This window comes from Marmota monax, unplaced genomic scaffold (genome assembly GCF_021218885.2).
Source record: "Marmota monax isolate L192 unplaced genomic scaffold, Marmota_monax_Labrador192_F-V1.1 WCK01_AAM20220418_F8-fsc00124, whole genome shotgun sequence".
Lineage (NCBI taxonomy): Eukaryota > Metazoa > Chordata > Mammalia > Rodentia > Sciuridae > Marmota > Marmota monax.
This window is the reverse complement of record NW_026692505.1, coordinates 4,020,806-4,045,351: the sequence shown is the minus strand read 5'-3', so window position 1 is coordinate 4,045,351 and position 24,546 is coordinate 4,020,806. Positions and strand designations below refer to the sequence as shown.

The 24,546-nt window shown below is 34.1% G+C and overlaps 1 protein-coding gene and 1 long non-coding RNA gene across 15 annotated transcripts in view; one reads left to right on the top strand and one right to left on the bottom strand.

Moving 5' to 3' along the window:
• Nucleotides 1-12,678, bottom strand: part of LOC124093411 (uncharacterized) — a 113,760-nt gene extending 101,082 nt beyond the window's left edge. Inside the window, exon 1 of the long non-coding RNA XR_006851959.2 lies at nucleotides 12,558-12,678. This is a non-coding gene — a long non-coding RNA (uncharacterized LOC124093411). The remainder of the gene's footprint in view (nucleotides 1-12,557) is intronic.
• Ptprd (protein tyrosine phosphatase receptor type D) overlaps nucleotides 1-24,546 on the top strand; it is a 2,207,759-nt gene that overhangs the window by 1,274,930 nt on the left and 908,283 nt on the right. The gene's annotated exons all lie outside the window — the stretch shown is intronic.

The window sequence follows — 24,546 nt, the reverse complement described above, 5'->3', positions numbered from 1 at the left end:
TGCCATCCCATGAAAATCTTCCCTGAGGTGCTTATTGGACTAAGAAGATGAGTAATAAAGTAAGCAGAGTTTAGAACTCTATGATTTGGCTATCTGGTTAGGATCAACACAATGGTATATCTTGTTATAGTCAACCAAACTATGGTTTGAGTGTCTTATTATACTCAACCCAATGGTTACAGTTAACCACAATTATTAAAATGATCTAATGCAATCGATGGAATTGATTTTATACTACAAACAGTAAACTCTTAATGGCATATCCTTAAGCCCATATATTATGTACACAGATATAAAATTTGCTCTCATATATTATGGGAATATTATAAATATTTTTCTCTATGGATTGATTTTAAAATCATGTACTTAGTAAACCTTGCATAGCCATCATTCTACTGGAATCTGAGCATACAAGGTGAATTACCTGTGGTTCATTTGTACTTGCTCACTGACCCCCAAAATGGTCTCCACAGTCCATGCCCTGTAATGTGACCAGATGGTAGTTCATAAAGGGTAATGATAGTGGTTACCCTTAAAAGGCCAAGTTAAATGACCAGTGTCACTGAAGTATGACCAGGAACTTTGCAGATATTAGTAGCAGTGTTTTGTTTTCTCTCCTGATTTCCTCTCAGTTTTAATAACTGGTGGTAGATACACTTTAAAAATAAGAAATCTCTGCAATAGATAAAACTTTTTAAATATGTTTTCTCCCCAATGGATGGGGCTTGCATAGAAGAGTGTAATACCCAAACGTACCTTTGCTGACATGTGGATGGGTAAAGGTAGGTCCTAAAGGAGTCTCCTTTCTATTGAGGCTGATAAAATATAAGAGAAGGAATAAGAAAGAAAAATGAAACATGGCATCTCTAAATTTAGCTTAAACTAACCATTTTTCAGATTAAAAGCAGTAAATATTATTTACCTAAACTTCAGTTGATTTTTACTCTGTTCTCTTTCTTTTTTAAAAAAAAAATATATATTCTTTAGTTGTCAATGGGCCTTTATTTCATTTATTTATATGTGGTGCTGAGAATCAAACCCAGTGCCTCACACATGCTAGGCAAGCACTCTACCACTGAGCCAAACCCCAGCCCCTGTTCTCTTTCAAATTAAACATTGTCATATCTTTAAACAAAGAACTAGATCATTCCAGAAATTTTCCACACTAGAGTTGCATTTCTTAATTTACTTTGAGTTTCCTTTTTGAAATCAATGATATAACTCAAGTGGAAGTGCCACTGTTTAAGCTTAACATTAAGAAAAAAAGCTTTATGCAACTACACAGCTATTTAATTCAAATTAATTAGGAATAAAACGTAATATTAAGACCTTGCAAATTAAACTTTTAAACTTTTTTTTAAAAAATGCTTAGTTCATATCAGTAGGTTGTTGTGAGGTTCTTTGATTTCTCTTTTTTAAATTAACAGTAATGCTAGAAAATTTAAAGAAACATTTGATGACTATAAGACTAAACTGCCTTCTTTCTAGATTCTTTCTTTCTTTTCTTTTTTTTTTTTCCTTGTAGTTCTAAGGATGGAGTTCAGGGCCATAGACATGCTAAGCACCCACTCTACCACTGACTCCCCCTCAGCCCCTTTGTTTTGAAATTCTTGAATATTTAAGACAGACTTCTGAAACTGCCAGAGTTACCTGCAAAAAAAAAAAAAAAAAAAAAAAAAAAAAGATGTTTAGAATACACTGTCCACTTAGTGAAGTGTGAGGAATTGGGAGAAGAACCTGTATGCTATAATTTCACTCGTTAGTACACTTTACCAGCTATTTGTCCTACATTTAAATTCCAAACTTTCTACTAGTTTTGAACCTACCAAATGTTCACTTTGGAACAACATACTCTCAGCATCTGCTGTATTTACCTTTTATCTTTGACCAGCTGAAGAATATTTGAGTCTTGACTTTCCCATTACATAACAAAGAGAATGACAGTGTTAAAATAGCAGTCATGGTAGATGAACATTCAGTCCCTGACTTGATTTATGGAGAAAGCAGGCTGAAATCAGGTACTCCCAAGCTCTGGAGTTTAGCAGGTAAACCAAGCAAAGAAAAAGCACAATCACAATCTGAGTGTATTAAAAAAGGAAGAAAGGCAGCATTAGTTCATTCTGCCATCAAGGGTGAGTCATTCACCCTGTGCCACTGCTGAAGGGAGACATTTTTATTGATTTGCAGATTAAGAATCTATTTAAAAAGTGATAAATCAATCCTTCTCGTCAAGCCTCCTGCAGCATGTTCAGGAACTTGAAAGCAATCACTGCTGTTTGAGGAAAGCTTACTTAACTTATGTTTCTTATAATGATGGAGAAAACTATAGCTCATAATGAAGGAGCTGTATATTGAATATCTTGATGAAAAGTTAGAAGATTGAGATGGCATAAATCAATGCATGAATCCAGAAACCTGCAGGTGGAAGGAAGAGCACAGTTTATCCACCTTGATTACCATGGCATTTGAAAGTCAACAGGGCCCTCACATCCACTCCTTACCTCTGCACATGTCTAACTGCTGTTCTTGATTCTACCTTAGGAGAAAGAGTCCATGACACTGAACAACTATGGAGAGACTGCCTGTTTTGTATTTAACTAGAGACCATAATAAAATATCAAGATTATTTTTTATCAGATCTTGAAATCCAAGTCTGGGTCTGTATGGATAAAGGAAAAAAAAATGATTCTTATTCACTTTCTTTTAAGTTGTCTGCCAGGAAAAAAAAAAAAAATCAAATGCAGTGTTTTCAAAACAGATCTAAAATATTTGAATATTAGTATTATATTTCTAGAATGCTTTGGCCTTTTTAAGGACAAAAAAACTTGGAGATGAAAAGAAAAAACAAAATACTATCATTTAGCCAAACTTGTTATTTCTCAGAATTTTTGGATCTCACTTGACAACTTACTTCACTTTAACAAATATTATAGCAAATTCAAGGAATTCTGCTACTCCCTCACTTTAAAATAGCAAATTGCAAATCTGCTTTTTAATTATGAGTTTTGACTATGGAAAATCTCTTTCTTAATTGCTTTTTTAAGTATACATGACTAAGTATGAAGGCAAAATTATTTTTAACCCCAAATCATGAATTACATTGGATATAATATGGACCCAATCAAGATTAGTGATTAGATCATTAAAATGAAAGTAACATGGGTTTCTTTTAGTAAATAAAAAATATTTATAAGTACCTTGCTTAGGAAAAAAAAGCCATACCTTCACTTAATTAAAAAAATTATTCTGTAATGTTATCAATCAATGTTAGATTCTTTAAAGCCAGTCAGCTACCTTCCAACTCAGAGTTATTTTTATGAGTCAGGTTTTTATAGTGGATCTTACCACAGTATCAAGATTAGATTCATTTAAATCTTCTCACCTCTGGTCAGAAATCCCATTCAAGGAAACTAGACTATAAATTATGTGCAAAAAGAAGCAAATTATATAAGTGATTAATCCTTGTTTTGTGTCACTTTGGAAAGTGTTTGAGAATGGGAATAACATGATTAAAATCGAATTTTTTCTGAATATAGCATTGGCAGCAATGGGAAGCACAAACTTTAGGGAATCAGGAATGGTGATATGGAGACTACTTAGGAGCCAAATTAGTGCAGATGATAAAGGCTACAGTAGTGGGTTATGAGAGGAAAGCAGGTGTGAAGTTTAGACAGTAGAATAGAGAGAACCTAATTCCAAACTGTGAAAGGCATTGAAAGAAAAAGATACACAGGATTACCACTTACCTCCTTCTCAAAAATCTGGGGGACTTGCAATCACCAACATCAGAAATTAAAAAAGAAAAGCAGAATTTGGGGGAAAACAGTAGGTCGTGTTTTGAAATACTTGAATTTAACATGCCTGTGAATCTTCCAAGAAAAAAAGATATACAATGGTAAATTGTGTGAACATCCATAAGATTCACCTTGGCATAGATGCCTTTTAATTAACTAGAATATCTATTGAGGAAATTTTCAAGAGACACTCTTTGTATCTTATATTCTTTGTGTGTAATTTGATTTTTTTGTGTTACTTTAGGCAGCTCATATGTTGCAAGAAAATGTGTCTGTTACGATAAGGCAGAAAATTAGATGAAAGAATTTTTAAAAAAAGATATAAGAATTCACCCCCAGATTCAGTTTGCTTTCAAATCACAGGAATTTTTGTTTTCTTCCTTCATTTGTGGACAGTTATGGACTGGGAAGGAATATTCTACAGTGGTAAATATAATGTGACTTTAACAACAAGTTAGACGTAAATACATCTAACATTACCTATAAGTCAACATTGTTGTGTTTGTGGAATAAAAAATTCTTTAGCCAAAAAAAGTGAGGGAGGATTTCACCAGATTAGGTTTTTCACTCAGCCACATCTCAGAACTACAAATGGAATGACTGGATGATTTGATGGGCAAGCAAAATCCTAGACAAGGGTTAAACCTAGCTTAATGTTCTAGGTTAGTAACATCTACATTGAAGACATATTGTGGAAAAATAAATTTTATATGTAAATTGTGTGTTGTGTTTATATGTGTGTGTGTATAAAATCACTGTGATATAGTAGCATTTAGTTAATTATGGCTGCCTTCCTAATTTAGCTGTATATCTAAAAATCAGAAAATACATAAAGATACAGGAAGTTTCAGTAGTTAAGTCTTATAATATGGCAAGCTTCATAAAGTCTAAACTTTTGTATTTTCTGCTGCTAAAAAAGAACTACAAACACAAATATATGTTCACTGTAGAATAATGTGGTATAAGATAAGCAAAAACTTTAAATGACAACATAAATTTAGTTGACAGTAGCTAAAACTTGGATGTAAAAATTAATAAAATCCAAATGAAGTGCATATAATTATTCAGTGGCAAAATTCTACAAGGATATGGGAATGAACAGAATGAAAAGATTGGGAAACTGAGGTTGACAAAGTAAAAATATTGCAATAAGTTTGATTGACATCTGGAGAACTGAAAAACCAAATGGACGCTAGTCATGGCCTCTGTGAACATTGCATCTCATCAGTTTGTTGCAAACCATGTGGGAATAAATCAGTGACATAGTGAATGGCTCCAGAGAGATTCTGGATTCATTTTGGTAAATTAGAGAATGAAAATGAAACCATGCATTTTGACACTGGTTCAAAGTTTATGGACAAATTGTTTTGTTACCTTGTAACTCAACCTCACCACTATTTATTCTTTTGCTTTAATTGAACGGACACTTATTAATTTTCTACCATAAGCCAAACATTAAGCACTGGAGAAATGAGTGAAAAATAGAAAGCCTTTTAAATCTCTCAAAGTTGAGCTGCTGCTCTATAATTTGATAAAATTTTGTCAAGCTGGGATATGTGCCATGAAATCATGAGCTAAAACTTTTTAAAATAAATAAAACCTGCATTCTTTAATGGAGCATTTACTGTTAATTTATATTCATTTAAATTCCATCCATGTGTTTGACACCATAAAACTAAACTTTTTATATACCACCTCATTACATGAGTGATGTAAGAACAGAACTTGTTTCTTCAACTCATTCAGTATTCTGATGAACTCAGAATACAAATTTTGTTTCATTAAAAATAATGGAATCTCACTATCCTACAGCCATTTAAATGCTTTAGAATAGAGCAGTCCTTTTTCTATTCCAGGAGGCGTATACAATAAATCTCATTATGAAAATTACCATATTCAGACTATCTTAATAATGCACATGTCAATATCTCACCACCTTCAAACAAACAAATAATGGTGAAAATTATGCTAGCACTGACAATAGCCAGGAAATGTTATTGAGAAATAAACTATTTCCCTCTTATTTGTTAGAGTAAAACAGCTTCCTTGTGCATTTAGCTAGTAGAAAGACATCTAGATTTTGAACATTAAAATATACTGAGAACATGGAAAGACTCCATAAAGACATTACTAAGTGTCCTGTTCCCAAATGTGCATGCTTATATGCCAACATATATTTAAAAAATCAACACATAAAATCAAATTCCAATAAATTTTGTATGAGAATTAAAGAGAGAAATATAACTGAAGTGTTATAAGCACTATTCAAATTGATTTAGCAGCTGCTATTGCATTGTTGTTCTTTGCCTGTGAATTGAGGCACTAGTAGTAGATTTTGAGATATGTAATCCAAATACCTCCTAGGCCTGCCCTGCTAGCAGCAAAACACTCATCCTGATTAATACACTGGGTAGGTGCACTCTACTCTCTTAAGAGAGAATGCATGGTGCTCTGAGGGCTACATTTAGACCCCTCTTTAATACAGCAAAAAGCAGAAGTAGCTGGAAGCTGACTTGCATTATTAGATGGTTACCACCAAGTTGTTTCAGTCTTTGCTGGGTGAATTCAGAGGTCAGGTTTCCTGTCTGGAACCTGCTACCTGCTTACACTAAGGCTTTATTTCGAGGTAAAGTCAAAACAGCATAGAGTTATCTATTTTACAGGTACAATTGGGCCAACTCCCCAAACAGTTTTCTTCTGAATTTACTCTCCCCGATGACTCAGTGCTCCTGCAGAGAGATCACCCATACACTTACCACACATTGCTACTAAGGGATCTTTAGACCCTCTTCTCAAATACAGACAGAGAGCAAACTCTGTGTGGTCTATGCAACTTCTGTCATTTATCATTTATTTACTCATTGAATCCACATGGTTCTGGAGTTAGGCTTAACATTGCAATCTCAGATGCTGTAGCATTCTAGCTCAATTATTGCATCTCTTTGAATCTCAATCCTCTTTTAAATGAGCATAGTAACATCATTCTCCATATCTCATTTAGCTGCTTTAAGGATTAAATAAAATCTTTTGATTTAATGAATTCAAATTTAGTATTTGTGATCTCTGAGACTCTAATTAAACTTAATGATTTAAAAGTTTTAATTGAAAATACCATTTTTCAGGTTATATCTTATACACTTCCATTGTTGAGAATAAACAGAGTTAGCAAATTAAAATTGTGATCCATTTTACTATATTTAGCCGTCATTCATAATATGTCTTAAAACCTATTATTGACACTGGGATAGAAAGTTAATGTGCAAGGATAGGAATATTGTTTACTGATTATAGTTTAATTAATTGCTTTATATATTCTATTTTTATCTACCTATGATTTAGTCAATGAACACAATTGCTTGCAAAGTGCAGGTCAATTAGATTCAGTGATTTTTCAAATGGAGAATGAGAGTTTTGATTCTGTATTCTATTTAAAATAATGGTGGATCTACAAGCCTTAAATTTCTGTAATGATTATACCTTAGAAGAAGTAACAATTTGGTTGTCAGAGATAGGAGTTTTAATCTCAATTTTACAACTAATTATGGGGTAAGCTTGGAAAATCACCTGCAAGAAAGAACATCCTTCTGAATTCTCCTTGTAAAATAATAACCTTTACTTATTTTCTCAACAACAGAGATTTGGCGGAATATCTTTAACAATTCAGGATTAGAAAACTTCTGAAACTGAAGCCAAGGCCTTGTTTCCAAAGTCTTGGGGGATGATTTTGTCCAATGAGTTTAATATTCATCCTTGTTTGTTTTCAACATGCTGGTAACTGTCATAATATCCACATCTCTCCTGAGATTCTATACACCTTTTACTGTATGAGAGTGTACCATAATAATAGGTGTTTGATGTGGGACTAAATGCCTGATCAATCACTTCCTGGCTTTCTCCCCTCACACAAGTTACTTAATTTTATTAAAAGTTCTTATTGAGACTTCAGGGTTTTGTTGTTGTTCTTTGTTTTTGTTTTTTGGAACTGGAAATAGAATCTTCTACTTCATTATATGATGTTGAGATTATTTAATAAAAGCAGCTAAAATACAACAAATGCTAGCAAATACTAGCCTTTGCCTTTTGCTGTTTGCCTGTGAAAATTGGGACACACATAGACATGGTTTTGAATTGCAGTTTTTACACTTCCTTACAAGGTACTAAGTTACTCATACTGATTTGCTAAGGAATACCCTCTTGTGGTGCTCATTTTCTTATCAGGTATGGACCTGCCATCCAGAATTCAATGTGATAACTACGTGTAAAAGTGCTTTATACATATAGGTGTCCAATAACTACTCATTAAATAGCCTTAAAATTAAATGATTTCCTTCTGTTTTTCCTGCTAAAGACAGGATGGTCAAGTTTGTCCATTTCTTTTAAAGAAGGCAGGCCCTTGGCCTGGGGATGTGGCTCAAGTGGTAGCGTGCTCGCCTGGCATGCATGCGGCCAGGGTTCGATCCCCAGCACCACATACAAACAAAGATGTTGTGTCCGCCGAAGACTAAAAAATAAATATTAAAAAAAAATTTCTCTCTCTCTCTCTTTAAAAAAAAAAAAAAGAAGAAGGCAGACCCTGATTAAACACAACAGAGGATCAGATACATTCAACACTTTCCCTTGCAGATAATACTGGCTCCAGTGGGGAGAATGGATAGGAGCAAGGACATGGGCAGCAGGCAAGGCCTTGAGCTGCTAGTCAGCAGACTGGTGATAAGGCAGGTGTAGGAACTAGATAAAGGTCTCAGGACCGCCTGGTGTGTGTCTGCAGTCATTCTGTTTGACACTTGCCCTCCCTGTGATACAGCCTACCATGCTCCACCATTGAACCCCTAGTTGCTTTCTTTGTCACCCTGCCCAAGCAGCTCTTCACATGCATTGGCAGAACCAAAAAAGTAACCATTGTGTGGGCTTCCTACCTCAGTGTACACATTTCTAGAAGAAATGAGACCCATGAGGTTTCCTAGACAGTGGATTCTCTTGAGAATAATATTTCATTTCCCAATTTACAGAAGGCTGAGATTAAGTAGAGAGTTTTTAAATAAGCATCCAAACCCCATAATAAGATCCTAAATTAAATCCTATGTAGGAAAACAATTTTTCACACCATAGTAAGAGGGAAATCCATGATGCATTCTAAGGAGATAGAATCCTATTTCACATTAAAATTGAGCTGAATTCAGTATAGAAACCACTTCTGTCCCTGATTGGAGAGAAAAGATTAAGTTTGGAGATTCTGATTGTTACAAATACACTATGAAAAGTCTTAGTATACAACATGATTCAGCAGCATAAAAGACTGGGTAGATGAACTGAGTGACATTGTATCATGTTTGTTTTCAACAATACTCTATAAAAAGTTCATGAAATAGCATAGAGACCATGGAGCCTGAGAGATTCTGCTCTGTATGGTAAAGCAGTGTTCTTTTAGAGGCCCTTTTTACTTACCAAGAGAAAGAATTTCCTTCAATTCTACAGCCTCAAAGATATGTTAGTAGACTCACTCTATGAGACTAGTAAAGAGGACCTGTTAACTCTGAGGACTCAAATGTTATCTACATTGGAATAGCATGTTGAGGCAGGCACATGAACCTATGAAATAAAGTGCAGTAGATTATTCTAACAGCTGGATAGTTTTTGTTTCATTGCTAAAACCTAATTTTGGCTTGTGACCTTCTCCTAAAAGCTAATATTCTGCCGCAAATGTTTTGATTTATTTTATTTGTTTGTTTGGTTTTTAAGTAATATTGATAGTTTATTGGGATCCCATCTGTATCTTATAGGGAGTATTCATGTTGAGTTTAGAGTTGGAAAAAGCAGGGAAAAGTATACTAGAGATATGAGACATATCATACAGGCAGGAACAGGGTCAAGAACAAGTATTCCTAGGGCTATATCTTAACTACATCAGTGTCATGATAAAATAACACCTTTTATTTACAAAAGAAAAAGGAGGAGGGGAGGAGGAGGAGAAAAGAGAAAAAGCAAAGACTGTCAAATAAATTGCTATTTTTTTTCATATTGACTTGCATATTTCAGAAAGGCTGAGAAGAAAAATAAATGTTTTATTTAATAATTTGGTTTAACTTAAATCATTTATACTATGTGATATCAAGTGATAATTAATTTAAATATTAAATAATCTTTTTTGGAAAATACCTAGCTCATAAATTTCACCAAAATAGCTTGAAACCTCTATTTGAAATAACATGTGATGATATTTTGGCTCTCTAATATTAATTAACCCAGCATGCTTCACAGTGTTTGAGAATTTTGTAATTTAAAAAGATTCTTCTGACAAAAATTCAACATAAGAATATTATTTCATCTCTAGAATACATTTTTAAATTGCAACAAAATATTCACTTTTAATAACTCTTTAACTTACAAAAATAAATTTCTAATTACATGTATATCTTAATCAAATGAATGTAAATAGAAGATAAAGCTCTCAATCCATCCTTTGGATGATTTCCACTGATAAAGCCAAGACAGGAAATAGCGACCCTAGGTAGCAAGTACCAGTCTCATGTAGATTGGCCTCACTAAGAGAACAGACAAGGAATCACACATCAGTAGATCTCAGCAGAAAATTCATCCCTTGCTTCACTTTCCAGTGATTTGTTCTCAGGAAATAGTGCTTCAAAAAGCAACAGGACAGACAATGCTGAGTCAAATTGGGATTATGAGATATAAGGATAATTACAGTACAGAACTAGGAGAGGAATATTCTCTCAGTTCTCATTATATGTGTTCTGGATTATATGATATATATATATATATATATATATATATATATATATATATATATATATTTTTTTTTTTTTTTTTCACATATACACATTCCCTTGAAATCTGGTTCTGGACTTGTCTTGTGAAATTATGAATATTCTGAAAATGAGCATACATTCTGTAGCATTGGTTGGCAATATTACTAAATTACAACCTGAGGCTTAGAGAAGAATTTGTTCAAAAATCACACAACTAGCAAATGGTAGTGCTAGGATCTGAATACAGGATGTCTGATTCCAGAGGTCATGATCCTAAATACTTAGCTACTGTGCATTAGGGGTTGCATCTAAAACAGTCTAATACAAATTAGATCATACAAATTAGGAGTAAAATTAATTCCAAGTCATAATTTCCTATTTTCTCTTGGACTAAAGGCTCCAATGTCAAGGTGGCTCACTGAGTAGACTAAACCTAGACATTGACAGACCTCTGAGGAGAAGATATGTGAATGGAGTTTTGTAGGACAGCTTAACATCCAGCTGCTCTAAACCAGGGGGAAGGGTATTCCCAGCTTAAGGGGAGATCACAGGCAAAGTCATATTAGAGACAAACAGAATGTGCCCCCAGGTTTTAATCAGTTGGTTTAATGTGACTTGAGTGGGAAAGGAGTGGAATAAGATTTTTGGAAATGGTGCTGGACTATTCATAATTGATGGCTCAAAAAGGGCTTTCCATGCTGAGCTAAGTATTGCCACGCTTTATTCTAAAAGATAAATTTTGACCAGATTTGTAATTCAGTATGATCTATCTGGCAACAGCATAGAGAATTTTCTAGAAGAGATGACTAGGAAGACCACTGGGATAATTTAGTCAAGAAATAATGGGATTTTACCTAGAATAACAGTGGTTTGAGTGGGGGGAAAAAGCAAAGACATGAGATCAGTGATTGCAATTCAGCAACTGATTGTGCATTAGTGATGAATGGATAACTAAGGGAGACTTTCAGTTTTCCATCTTGGCAATTGCATGGCTCAGTTTACTAATAAAGGGAATATAGAAGGTAGCATAGGCTTGGAGGTAAGCTAAAGTTCAGTCTTGCATGAAGTTGTAAGGTTTGGGAAGAAAATAAAGGAAACATTCTTCACTTTCTAAGCTTGAAAGAAATCATTGCTACTATGTGCTGGCCTCCAAGAAAAAAAACTGAACCAAACTTTATTATATATTGTGAGCTATTCAACTGGAAATTTTTGATCTTACAAGTGATGGATGAAGTCATTTTCCTCTCTATCCAAACGTGTGCCCCTAACTGCCTTATGTTTGCAGCTGCCACTGGCTTCACAACCATTTCAGCTTCCCTAAAGCTTTTGGTTAACTTATAAAAATTAGATTGCAGAGTTTATTGAAATGTTTTGGGAGCATCAGTTCTATTTTGATGGGCTGGATAATTCATATGTAGTTGCTGAACGAAGTAACAATTTGAATCTTACATCACCAGTGCATTTTGCTTTCTTGAGAATGTCTTTACAACTTGTCAAATAAAATTTGTTTCTTCCTAGACTTCAATTTTTTAAACATTCATCTCCACTTCCAAGACATTCAAATACATATGCCAAAACCCATTACTCTTGTTTCAGCTACGATCATCTTAGTAACAATTAGGGATATAGTAGTAAAGCCGAGTACTTCTCAAAAGTTCTCTCAATGCTAATGAAGTTAGAAAGTCTAACTTAAAATAATGAGGAAATGTCTACTGATATGGGAGAATTTCATGAGCCAAATGAAATTCCTTTAGAGCATTCAATTTTCTTTTAGAAATAATGAATACATGATGCTAAAGATATGTGCCTTTATTTCCTCAAATATTCAGAAGATATTAATGATGATTTTTTTTAAATGTGTGATTTTAAAATGTAAGTTCATATATGTGGCCAAATCTTCATGTTATCACTGAATGATTAGCCCTTAAATAATCAAATTTCTACCACATAGTTTAATAATGTCAAATACATTTTTACTTATAGATTTTCTACTTACCTAAAGTAAGTGTGGAGGATTTGCAGTTTCCTGTCTTCATATGTCCTGAGCCATCATCTGCTCATGTGCTCCCATCACACTTTGTACTGGTGCTGCGATGGATATTAGTTTCCTAGGGTTGCTGTAACAAAATATTACAAACTGAGTGGCTTAAAATAATATAAGTTTATTCCCTCCTATTCTGGGGGTGGGTAGAAATCCAAAATACAGGTTTCAGCAGGGCCACGAGCTCTTTGAAAGATCTGGGAAGAAATTTTCCAGCCTCTTCTAGCTTGTAGGGTCTCCAGGAGTGCCTATCCTGCCATGGTATCACTTTAATCTCTGATTTTGTCTTTACCGTGTTTTCCCTCATGCCTCTTCTGTGTATACAACTATGTCTCTCTCTTTTCTCTTACAAAGGCATTGGCAATTGGGTTTAGGGTAGACTATAATCCATATGACCTTTTTTTAACTCTGTAAACACTCAATTTCCAAATAAGCCTGTTTTCTGTGATTCTAAATTTTTGGAGTGGGGAGAGGGGATACTATTGAAACCAGGATATGACATGGCCCTTAATGTGTTTTAAGTTAGAGTTGCGAAGGGTGTCCTTCTTTTGCACTAAATTTATCTTAATTAATAGATAATGTGTTTTAATAATTCTTATATTCCCAATAAGACCTTGCACAGTGCCTGACTGTAGAACCCAAATAAATGCTTATTTAGTTGCATTGCACAGACTTCTGCTTAAATAGGGCAGATTGAATACATGTCTATGGTTGCCTCCTTTGGGAAACCTACCAACATTACTTAAAGAAATAAAAAAAAATGTAAATATCTACAATAACAGCATAGGAAACTCCAGATGCACATACTTTATGAATATAATTTTGGAAATTGTTCTAAGATATGTCACCCAAATTAGTGAAACATAAGAAGCCTGAAACTTCCAGAGAGAAGAAGTAAAAATGAAAAATAAGTTGATTTTCCAGCAGATTTCCGGAAAGGCTTGGAAATTAAAGAGAGTAGTATCCTGGAAGGTGGGAGTACAGTGTGGGACTAAAAATAAAAGGACTAGTGGACAAATTGTTAAAAGTACAGTTAGACTCCTGGGATGTATGCTCCTCTCCCACACAGATGAGTGACTCAGCCACCATGGATCTTGAAAGATTCTGTGATTCCCCCATGGAAAAATTATTGAAAAACTTCCAGTATATGAGGATACTAGAGGGGTGGAGTTTACATAGAAGTCTGTAAGTGAGCAATAAGACCCTGCACCACCAAACTTATCTTCCAACCAAGCAAATATATATATATATATTTTTTTTCTCTACAGAAATATAAATGCACTCTAGAGAAAATGTATGATAACAATATTTAGAGCCTTTCAATAGAAATCCATTTGCTACTTTATCACCCTAAAAGGAATCCTGCCAATCAGTAAGCCCCACCCATGAACCAAAAGCATCTAAAATGCTATGAGTTCGTCACTCTTAAATCCAAATGAATCATCAAGCATCAAATGATATTTAAGGAAAGTCTAAAATAGGAAAAGCAGAGAATAAAAGTTGCAAATGTGCAGAGAGTAAAAGAAGAACTCTAAGGAAACATCCAAATGGCATCTCCCTCACCTCCTTCAAGTCTTTGCTCAGGTGTCATGTTCTTTGAAAGGTTATCCTGAGCACTTTACTCAAGGTTGCAAACTGCTTTTTCCTTTAGTATTTTCCATCCATTTTGTTCTATTCTTCTTTTTCATTTTTCTTAACACCAAATCTCTACCAGGTAATAGGTCACTAATTGCAGTCTACAAATTTATCAAATCTATGGTTTATGGCCCTTCTTTTAGATTACAAACTCCCAGAAGGGCAACAGTCTTCATTTATTTTTCATTATTGGTTTATTGCAAGTGCTTAGAATATTGCCTGGCATGTTGTTGGAGAAATTTATTAAGTATTTGTTAGATGAATTATAATGGTACTAAAATATAGAGATATTTCTTTTCCACAGTCCAGTTGTGCAAGGGCAGTGGGGTAGGTTGCACACAGACCAAAGAAAGTTTCCAGCGTTGGAAACATGATTTATTGGAGAAAGCTTATAAGAGATCAGAAACTACTCAAGAAGAGTTCAGTGGAGACAAGCTGATAGACAGCACTTCATTCCCTCAGGGTGCTTTACTAAGTGGTGCCTTCTCTATCTCATGGTGTTTTGTCTACTGGCAGTTGAATGGATGAGTGACACAGGTCCTTTTAATAATGCTTTCCATTTCATGCCAGTCCCCATTCAGAGAGAGGTTTTATATCTTAGGCCGCAGAAGCAGTGACATCATTAAAATTAACTTGCTTAGCTTAATTGCATGACCATCACCCCAAGGAGCAACTGTCTTGGTGTACATGGAAGAAAGTAGCTTTTTACAGATAGCACTAACTTGTCTTGGTTCTCAGTGTGCATAAGAGAAAGCCAGTGTCCTTTAAAATAATAATATGTGTATGGATTTTCCAGCCCAGAATTATCCTCATTGTTCCCTTAACTTGGCTAGGTTTGGGGAACAGAAAGGGAGAACATAGTGTTTTACTGTTACCCTTTGCTTTAGGGATGATACAAGATGAAACTAGTAGCAGTAGCTAAAATTGTTGAAAGCATTTTCCTCCTTGAGCCCAGCTGGGGGTGGGTGAGAAAAGTAGGAATAAATGTTATTGTTGTAAGCTCTTTAATACTGTCTTTAAATTGTTTACAAGTATTCCTTATAGGAAAATTAAATTGAGTCATTAAATCAGAAGAAAGATTAAATTTTATGTTTAGTAGATAATCTACAAACAAGGGCAATGAAATAGCCAGTGTTTGTTTGTTTTATTTTAGACAGTATTCTCACTTTTTATCTGAGATCATGTATGTTATTCCAGTATCTTTGGTTTACTCTGATATCCCCTCAGGCACCAAGTACAACTTCCCACCCTTTGGTTTCCATTGAAATCTGAGCACCAATCCACATATTGACCATTCCCTTTTGTGTTGAATCTAATTGCAAATGGTAGACCTCTTCAAAACATTCAGGAAAATCTACTAATCACATTACAGCAGGCTTTCTTCATTTTATAATATGATTTTCTAAAATAGTTAAAAGTATATTGAGTTACGATAGAGTTATAATCACTGCATAATCTTGTTAAAAGAATTGTTGTAAAAGTGAAAAACAGAAAACACATTTGTAACATACATAAAGAAAAAATTTAATAATCATTATATACAACTATGGTCAAACACATAATTTACTCCAAGTATAATTCTTATAATTTCCTATCATATGTAACAAATTATGTGTTTTAGAGGACTTAAGAATGGCAACCCAGGGCTGGCGTTGTGGCTCAGTGGTAGCGTGCTCGCCTAGCAAGCATGAGGCCCTGGGTTCATTCCTCAGTACCACATAAAAACAAATAAAGGTATTGTGTCCAACTACAACTAAAAATAAATAAATATTTTTTTTTTTTTTAAAAAAGAATGGCAATCCAAACTGAGGAGGAGGAGGATTATCATCAGTAGCATAAATTGGTATGCAAACAGCAAAACAGGGATAGAAGATCTGTGTCTCCTACAAATAGTTTATAGCCTGGCTTTTTTTGAGTTTACTTCCTATTTTCTCCCTCATTGTTTAAGGGTAATTTTTGTGCTGATGCCTTTGTAAATTAAATTTTTATTGTAGAAATAACAAAGTATGCTCTTATTAACCCAATAAATATGTACTACCAAGTAGTACAGGAGGAGATATCCTTGAGTAGCAAATAATCTAAAGGGAGGAGCAGATGTGTAAACCAGCTCAGTGTGACAAATTTACCCAAAGTATATTTACATGGTACTAGAGGTTTGCAAAGGAGTTGCTTCACTAGTCTATGACGAATTTGAGGCAGTTTTAAAGAAAAAAATAGTGATGCCAGAGTTGGGTCATGATGAGGAAAGCAGTTAACCAGTTTACAAAAATTTAATGGAAGTCAGTGGAAGAGTATGTAATGCAAAGGACAAAAGCAGTTATCACGAATATATATAATAAAAGCTGGTGAGGATGTGGGGAGAAAAGTTACACTCATACATTGTTGATGGGACTGCAGACTAGTACCTCCACTCTAGAATGCAATATAGAGAGTCCTCAAAACACTTGGATTAGAACCACCATGTGACCTAGCTATCACACTCCTCGGTATTTATCCAAAAGAACTAAAATCAGCATACTATAGCAATATAGCCATTACAATGCTTATAGCAGCACAATTCACAATAGCCAAATATGGAATCTGCCCAAATGCCCTTCAATGGATAAATGGTTTAAGAAAAATGTGGGACATGTACATGACAGAGTTTTACTCAACCATAAAAATAGAATAAAATTATGGCATTTGCTGGCAAATGGATAGAAATGAAGAATATCATGCTAAGTGAAATAAGCCATACTCAGCAATGCAAGGTTCAAATGTTTTCTTTCATATGTGGAAGCTAGAAGAAAATAAGAGGGAGTTTTGAATATCATAAAGATTTAGGCAAAATCAGCATAGTAGAAGGCCAGGAGGGAGAGAGGAGAGATGGGAACTGGGAAGAAAAGTGGAATGAATTTAACAAAATCATACTATTTGCATATACCCCCAAGGAATCACATTTATGTATATGCACAAAGTATCAATCAAAAATAAACAAGTTAAAAAATAAAATGGGCAAAAGTAAAGAAATAAGCTAAAGGAAGATTTGTGGAGAAGAGGAATAGGGAGAGAGGAGTAGAGGGAAAGTGGAGAGTGGGGGCTGAAATCAAATTTTATGCAATGTCAAAATGAACCCAACTACTATTTATAACTCTAATGCTCTAGTTTGTTTGTTTGTTTTTGTTATTTTTAAAGCACACAAGGAAAGACACCACATCATAAAACATGGAGTGGTCAATATTACTGGAATTTAAAATGTACATTAGAGAGTACATTGGATGAATCGGCACAAAGCAATTTACAGTGGGCCATGTGGGAGCTGCCTATCAATGACTGTTAATGTGTATAATATGATGGGTTGCAATAGGAGTAATACGTGGCTTTCAATATTCTCTATACCTTGCCAAAAGGACATAGGAAAAAATTCGTGGCAGATAGGACCAAAAGGAAACCCTATGACACATTTTCAGGGGAAAGAAATGAAAAATAATTTCTCAGCACTTGCTAAAGAATCCCTGCATCTCAATTAAATGATCTCTAGAAGTGATAGCATTGTTCTAACCATATGGATGACCCATGATATTCAGAATTTATGCATGTGCAATTCTCAATAGCCACAAAATTTAATAATTTGCCAATTGGTTAAAGATAAATTTGGATGTATGGCCATATCAGGCAGATACAAAGTATTAAGTATGTATTTTAAATAGTAAATGATTCAATACAGCAAACAATCAATACAGACAAATACATCTGGAGGTCCTTTTCTGATCTTGTTATTTCTTCCTAGATATTGTCTGGCCATTGATGAAATTTTCCTAGCATTCATAAATCTAGGGATCTGGGAAAGTTCTTGGGATGTATCTCTTATAACAGAAAAAAGATCTAGGACTCATTGCAACGTTTTCTTTCCTCTAAGTTACTGATAAACCTTATTTGTACAATAAAATTTTATAGATGGATGAAAGTGGTATCCATAGTAAACCCTATTTCTCAATGAACTAAACAACTGAGACAAAGTAGATTGGTGTGCCATTGAAAGGAACATTTACTAAGGTTGATATTCAAGGGATAGAGTAAAACAATTTAAGATTCAAACTGACCAGTTATGTAAGTACAGAACAGATACCATAAGTGAATGTGAATTAGTAGTTTAGTTCAGTTCCACAAGATTCTCAAGGTAACAAAATGCATCCCTACTGCTATACTTGTCATTGATTAAAGTAAATACTCAGTTTTGTTCTGCACCACCATCTTTATAATGAGCCTTGTTAGAACAGAAATCACTGGATACGTTTCCTTACTATCTTCATTCCATAAGTAAATTGCCTCATGATTGAAATGGAATACATTTCATTTGGCAGAGTTTCTGACTAGAACTAGGTATGATTTCTGCTTTGACAGTTCCTGATTATGTCACCTAAATTCAATACATTCTCAAAAACTTTTATATGGTCTGAAAGAATTTTTTTAGGAACACAGTTCCACAAAAAAAAAAAAAAGTAAATTTAAAGAAAAAGAACAAAGTGAGAGGAATTATACTACCCAACTGCAAAATATGGTACAAAGGTATAGCAACAAAAACACTGTGATACTAGCATAAAGACAGACACATAGACCAATGAAACAGAACAGAGCCTAGACAAACCCATAAATCTACAGTCAATGAATTTTTTTCTTCTTTGAGATGGTGTCCTGCTATGTTGCTCCTGTTGAACTGAAATTTCTGAGCTCAAGAAGTCTTTCTGCCTTAGCCTCCAAGTAGTTGGGACTACAAACATGCATCACTGCACCAGCTAAGACAATGGATGTTAGCAAAGGTACTAAGAATATTCATTAGAGAAATAACACTCTTTTCAATAAATCATGTTGAGAAAATTGGGTTTCTATGTAAAGAAGAATCAATCTAGACCCTTATTTCTCAACATTTACAAAAACCCAACACAAAATGGAATATAGACTTAAATATAAAACCTAAAATTATGAAACTACTAGAAGAAAATATGGGGAAATGCTTTAGGACATTGGAATGGGGAACAATTTTTTAAATAAGGCCTCCAAAGCACAGGAAACAAAAAGAAAAACAAATGGGATTACATCAAACCCAAAAGCTTATGTATAGCAAAAGAAATAATCAACAGAGCAAAGAGACAACCTATAAAACAGAAGAAAATAATTGCAAACTATAAATCTGATAGGATTTAATATCCAGGATATAAATTTAAAAACTCAATAAAAAATACTGATTGAAAAATGGGTAATATACCCTAAATAGACATTTCTCCAAAGAAGAAATACAAATGGTCAATATTTCTATTTTTTAAAAAAATTACTATCACTAATCCTCAGGAAAATGAAAATCAAAACCGCAATGTGAAATCACTTTATTCTACTATGAATGATCCTTATCGAAAAGATAAAAGATAACAAGTGATGGCAAGAATGTGAAGAAAAGGAAACCCTCATACACTATTGATAGGAATGAAAACTAACACAGTCACAGAAAACAGTATGGAGGTTACTCAACAAATTGAAAACAGACCATCATATTATACCAAAATCTGTCTACTGAGTGTATATCCAAAGGAAATTAAATGATACCCATGTATATTGTAGCACTATTCACAATATTCAAGAAATGAAAACAACCCAAGCATCCATAAGTTAATGAATGGATAAAGAAAATGTGGCATAAGTGTACAATGTAAAATTATTCAGCCATAAAAATGAATGAAATTCTGTCTTGGACTATATTGATGGAACTGTACAACATCTCATTAAGTGAAATAAATCAGGCACAATGTATACGTGTACCAAAACAGTACATTTTACCACAGTAACATGTCCAATTTTAATGTTTTTTATATATCTGTTAGAAAAAATAAACTTAAGTTAACAAAAAGAATATACATAGAAGCACATTTTTAAATTAGGCATGTGGTGAGGTTAAAGATTATATTACTTATTATGAATGATAAAATATTAATTATTTAATCACAATAGCCTTACATTGCACTAAAGATTCTTGTGTTCATTGAGGGCTTGCTTTGTACCACATACCATGTTAGATTCTGTTGAGACATGGATGAACAATATCAGTACAGTATTGGGACAGTGATAGTCTCATAGGGAAGGGGTATTATCAATTCACAAAACAGATGGATGATGCCATTGTGCCATTGTTTTAGTTGACTTTTTCACTGCTGTGACCAAAAATATCTGACAATAACAATTAGAGGAGGAAAAGCTTATTTGAGGGCTCACAGTTTCAGAGGTCTCAGTCTATGGAGGGCAGGCTCCATTCCTCAGGCCTTGAGGTGAAACAGAATATGGGGTAGAAAAGTGTATAAAAGGAAAATGGCTCAGGACTTGGCCAGAAAGGAAAGAGAGAGGGAGGAAGGGAGAGAGGTGGGGCGGGGGGAGTGAAAGAGAGAGAAAGAGAGACTCAGAGAGCTCTCTACTCAACAAGAACAAAATATATACCCCAAAGGCCCACCCCTAGGGATCCACCTCCTCCAGCCACAACTTGCCTATCTACAGTACCACTCAGTTAATCCCTATGAGTAGATTAATTCACTGATTGGGTCAAGACCTTCATAACCAAATGGTTTCACCTCTAAACCGTCTTGCATTGTCTCACCCATGAACTCTGGGGAACATCTCACATCTAAACCCTAACTACTATATTGTTATTAAGTGCTATGAATAACAAAATGTATAAAGAGATCAAAGCAGTGGCCCCCAATTTTAAGTGATCAGAGTCAGTGCATTTAGCTCAGGCAGATATTTTTTAAAATACCAAATATTGGGTGGTTTACAAATAAGTGTTTAGAAATAACACTTATTCCTCAGGGTTCTGGAGTTAGAATTCTGAGACCAGGAGGTAGCATGTTTGGTTCTGGTAATGGCTCTGTACTTATCAGGTTGCAGACCCCTGACTTCTCATTGCATCCTCACATCACAGGACTGAAAGCACTCACTGGGGCCCCTTTTGTAAGGACACTAGTCTCACTATGTGGACTCTACCCTCATGACTTAATTACCTTCAACAGGCCCACCTGCTACCACCATCACATTGGGAGTTAAGATTTCAACATATGAATAAGGGCACAAATATTCACTCCATTATAGTCAGAGCTCATAAGACAAAAGGACATCTAGATTATAGCCAAGTAGAGGAGCTATCTGGAGAGAGGACTCAACATGTTCAAAGCCTCCAAGGCATGAAGAGTAAAATGGGTGTTATCAGAACACACTGATCTGCAAAAAGGAGCTTGAGACACAAAATAGTGCTAAAGAAGCATGGGGCAGATTGTTTAGGGGCCCAGTAGATCATTTTAAGTATCTTGAATTTTCTTCCAAGTACAAGGTGAATCACTCTGAGGAATTTAAGGAGAGTGACATACTCAAATATTTTAAGAAGTCATTCTGAGTGCTATGTGGCACATTCTGTGGGGGAAGGCAAGAGACAATATGCGTCCAGCTAGGAGAACACTGCGAAATGGCCACAGATCGGACAAAATTGACAGATTCATAAATACTGCTAAGTTAAAAATTCGTGTATCACTAGTAAAAGACAAGATTTTTTTTTACTACAGGCAGAAAACATTAATAGTGAATTATGAACATGTTGAGAAGATGTATTGAGGCTTACATCTGTCAAAAATAAATAAATAAAAGGGTTCAGAGGTTTTTGAAGGTAGATTAATGAATGTGCAGTTTTTATTGCTCAAAGATACAAAGATACGATTTTCCTTACAATATATATATATATATATATATATATATATATATATATATATATATATATATCTTTCCCAGACACTATTCTTTTTCTTTTCTTAAAGATGAGTCTGAGCCTTTTTTAATATTTATTTTTTAGTTGTAGTTGGACACAATACCTTTATTTTATTTATTTATTTTTATGTGGTGCTGAGGATCCAACCCAGGGTCTCCTCACATGTGCTAGGCTAGCGCTCTCTTGCTGAGCCACAATCCCAGCCCTTTCCCAGACACTATTCTATCTTTTAATCAGAAAATGGAAAAAATAATTAGGTTGCATTAATAGAGATTCACCTCTAAAGAGAAATATTTTAGACATCTACTTATGTCATCATTTTAAAATCATTAAGATATATAGGGATGGTCTTGCCCATGTGACCTCTCAAAGGAGAAGGGGCCTTTTGGGAGTTACTGATATCTAAAGTCTATTGTGATATATGAATGATCCCAAATAAAAACTTAAAACCCTTGACATTCTAGAAATCAGTTTCTCAATCCCACCATTGTTGACATTTGGGCTAGAAATTTTGGCCTGTGAATTACAGGATTTTCTTTTGTTTACTATATTTCTACCTATTCATACATGCACACAATATAGCAATATAATTTGGCCAATATAATTATATTTAGCAGCATCTTTGGGCTTTACATAACAGATGTCAGTAGCAGCCTTCACTCCCCCAAATTGTAACACTTATCAAATATGTCAGTAGACATTGCCAAATATCCCTTAGGGGGACAAAGTCACCCTTAGTTGATAACCATTTACCTTTCTGCATATTTGATTTTCTCTCATTAACTAATACTAAAATAATAAAATCTTCTGTTCACTAAATTAACACACTATAGCTGATCAATCAATTTGCTCTTCTATTGGATTTACTGCAAACCTCCCTATATTTGCTGGAGACACAATTAGTTTTTCTTACCATCCATAATCATCTGCCAATAGTCATGATCTACATTATAATTAGAGTCGAACCTGAAATGATTAGGGTAATAATGAAATTGGCACAGAAACCGTGAAGCTAATTCAAAGTGTATTAATTAGCAAACACATTTAAGTCTTTTATACTAAGAAAAATAGACTCCTTTCTATTTCATATTCATTGAAATGGAAACATTTTTTTTAACCTGGTATTACTGACAGGATTAATAACTGCTTTCTGGTCTGATCATATTTTATAAGTTTTTACTATATACAAATTTATGATGAATTTCTATTGAGTAGCTAATGGTTTGGCTTTTAATTTTCAATATGTAAATAATTCAGGACAATTTGAGAAGAGGAGGAATTAAATATAGAGAGCCCATGCTAAGGGAATTTTCCCCTACTTGGTCTTGTCTTTCCTTCAGTAATCCTTATCAGTTTCCTCCTGCTTCAGCTTCTATTACTCCTCCACTGATTTGGTTATCATAATCTTTGCAGCCTTGCAAAATACTTCAAGTTCCTTCTGCAGTCTTCCAAAAAAAGTCAATGAAAATAACTGTTAGACATCTTATAATTAAATGTTTGTTTAACTTTCTCATTTAAGCCATTATCTTGCCCTATTACAACTTTTGACTCTGTATAAGTGTATTTTATCTGCCATTGAAGTTAAATTCAAAGAAAAATTAAATCTAGTTTAAACAGAAAAGGTTATGAATCAATGATATCTCAGAGAATCAGAAAGAAGCAAACCCAGGAATCAGCACATGTCCAAATCTGTTCATCTATGAAGAGTGTTTAACATTTTATAAGATGCTATGGAGAACTAAAAGAATTCAAAGATAAAACCCTGCCCACATTTGTTTTTCTTTCAAGTCTATTTTTTAAAATTTATGTTAATAATATGTTTAATACCAAATTTATCAGTTGCCCAAGTTAACATTTTCTTTCTCATCTGACTTCAGCTTTTTAGTTAATAGCACTTCAACTCCCCCAGTTCCCCAAGAAGAAAGCCTTGGAATTACCATGTACTTATCCATTGTTTCTGATATCCTCAGATATTAGTTAATCATATTCAGTGATATATACAATGTGCCAAACATTGTGATATGAACAATCCATATTAGACTTAAAATAGTTCTTAAATTATGTAAAATGGAAAAGTATTTGCCACAGTGCTATGACAATATTATATGACTTATATAAACTGTAACTTTCACAGAGTTAACACTGTAAATTACAATTGCCATCATCCTAAGCTATAACCAAATCTTACATTATTAATACTTTATTCTCATCTTCCTACCTTGAATCTCCATATATCCTTCCTATTCTATTTAATAATAAAAAGAAGCTTTCTAAAATTCCCTACTGGACCCACAGTTAATCTCATACTGAACAAAGAAAAGTTGAAAGCTTTTCCCTCTGAGGGAAGAAGACATAGACACACACTTTTAACACTTCTATTTAACATAGCATTGGAAGTCCTAGCCAGAGCACTTAGGCAAGAGAAATAAATAAGACATCCAAATTGGGAAAAAAATAAATTAAAATTATTTATTTGAAAATGATATGATTTTATGTGTAGAAAATCATAAAAAACTGTTAGAAACAATAAAC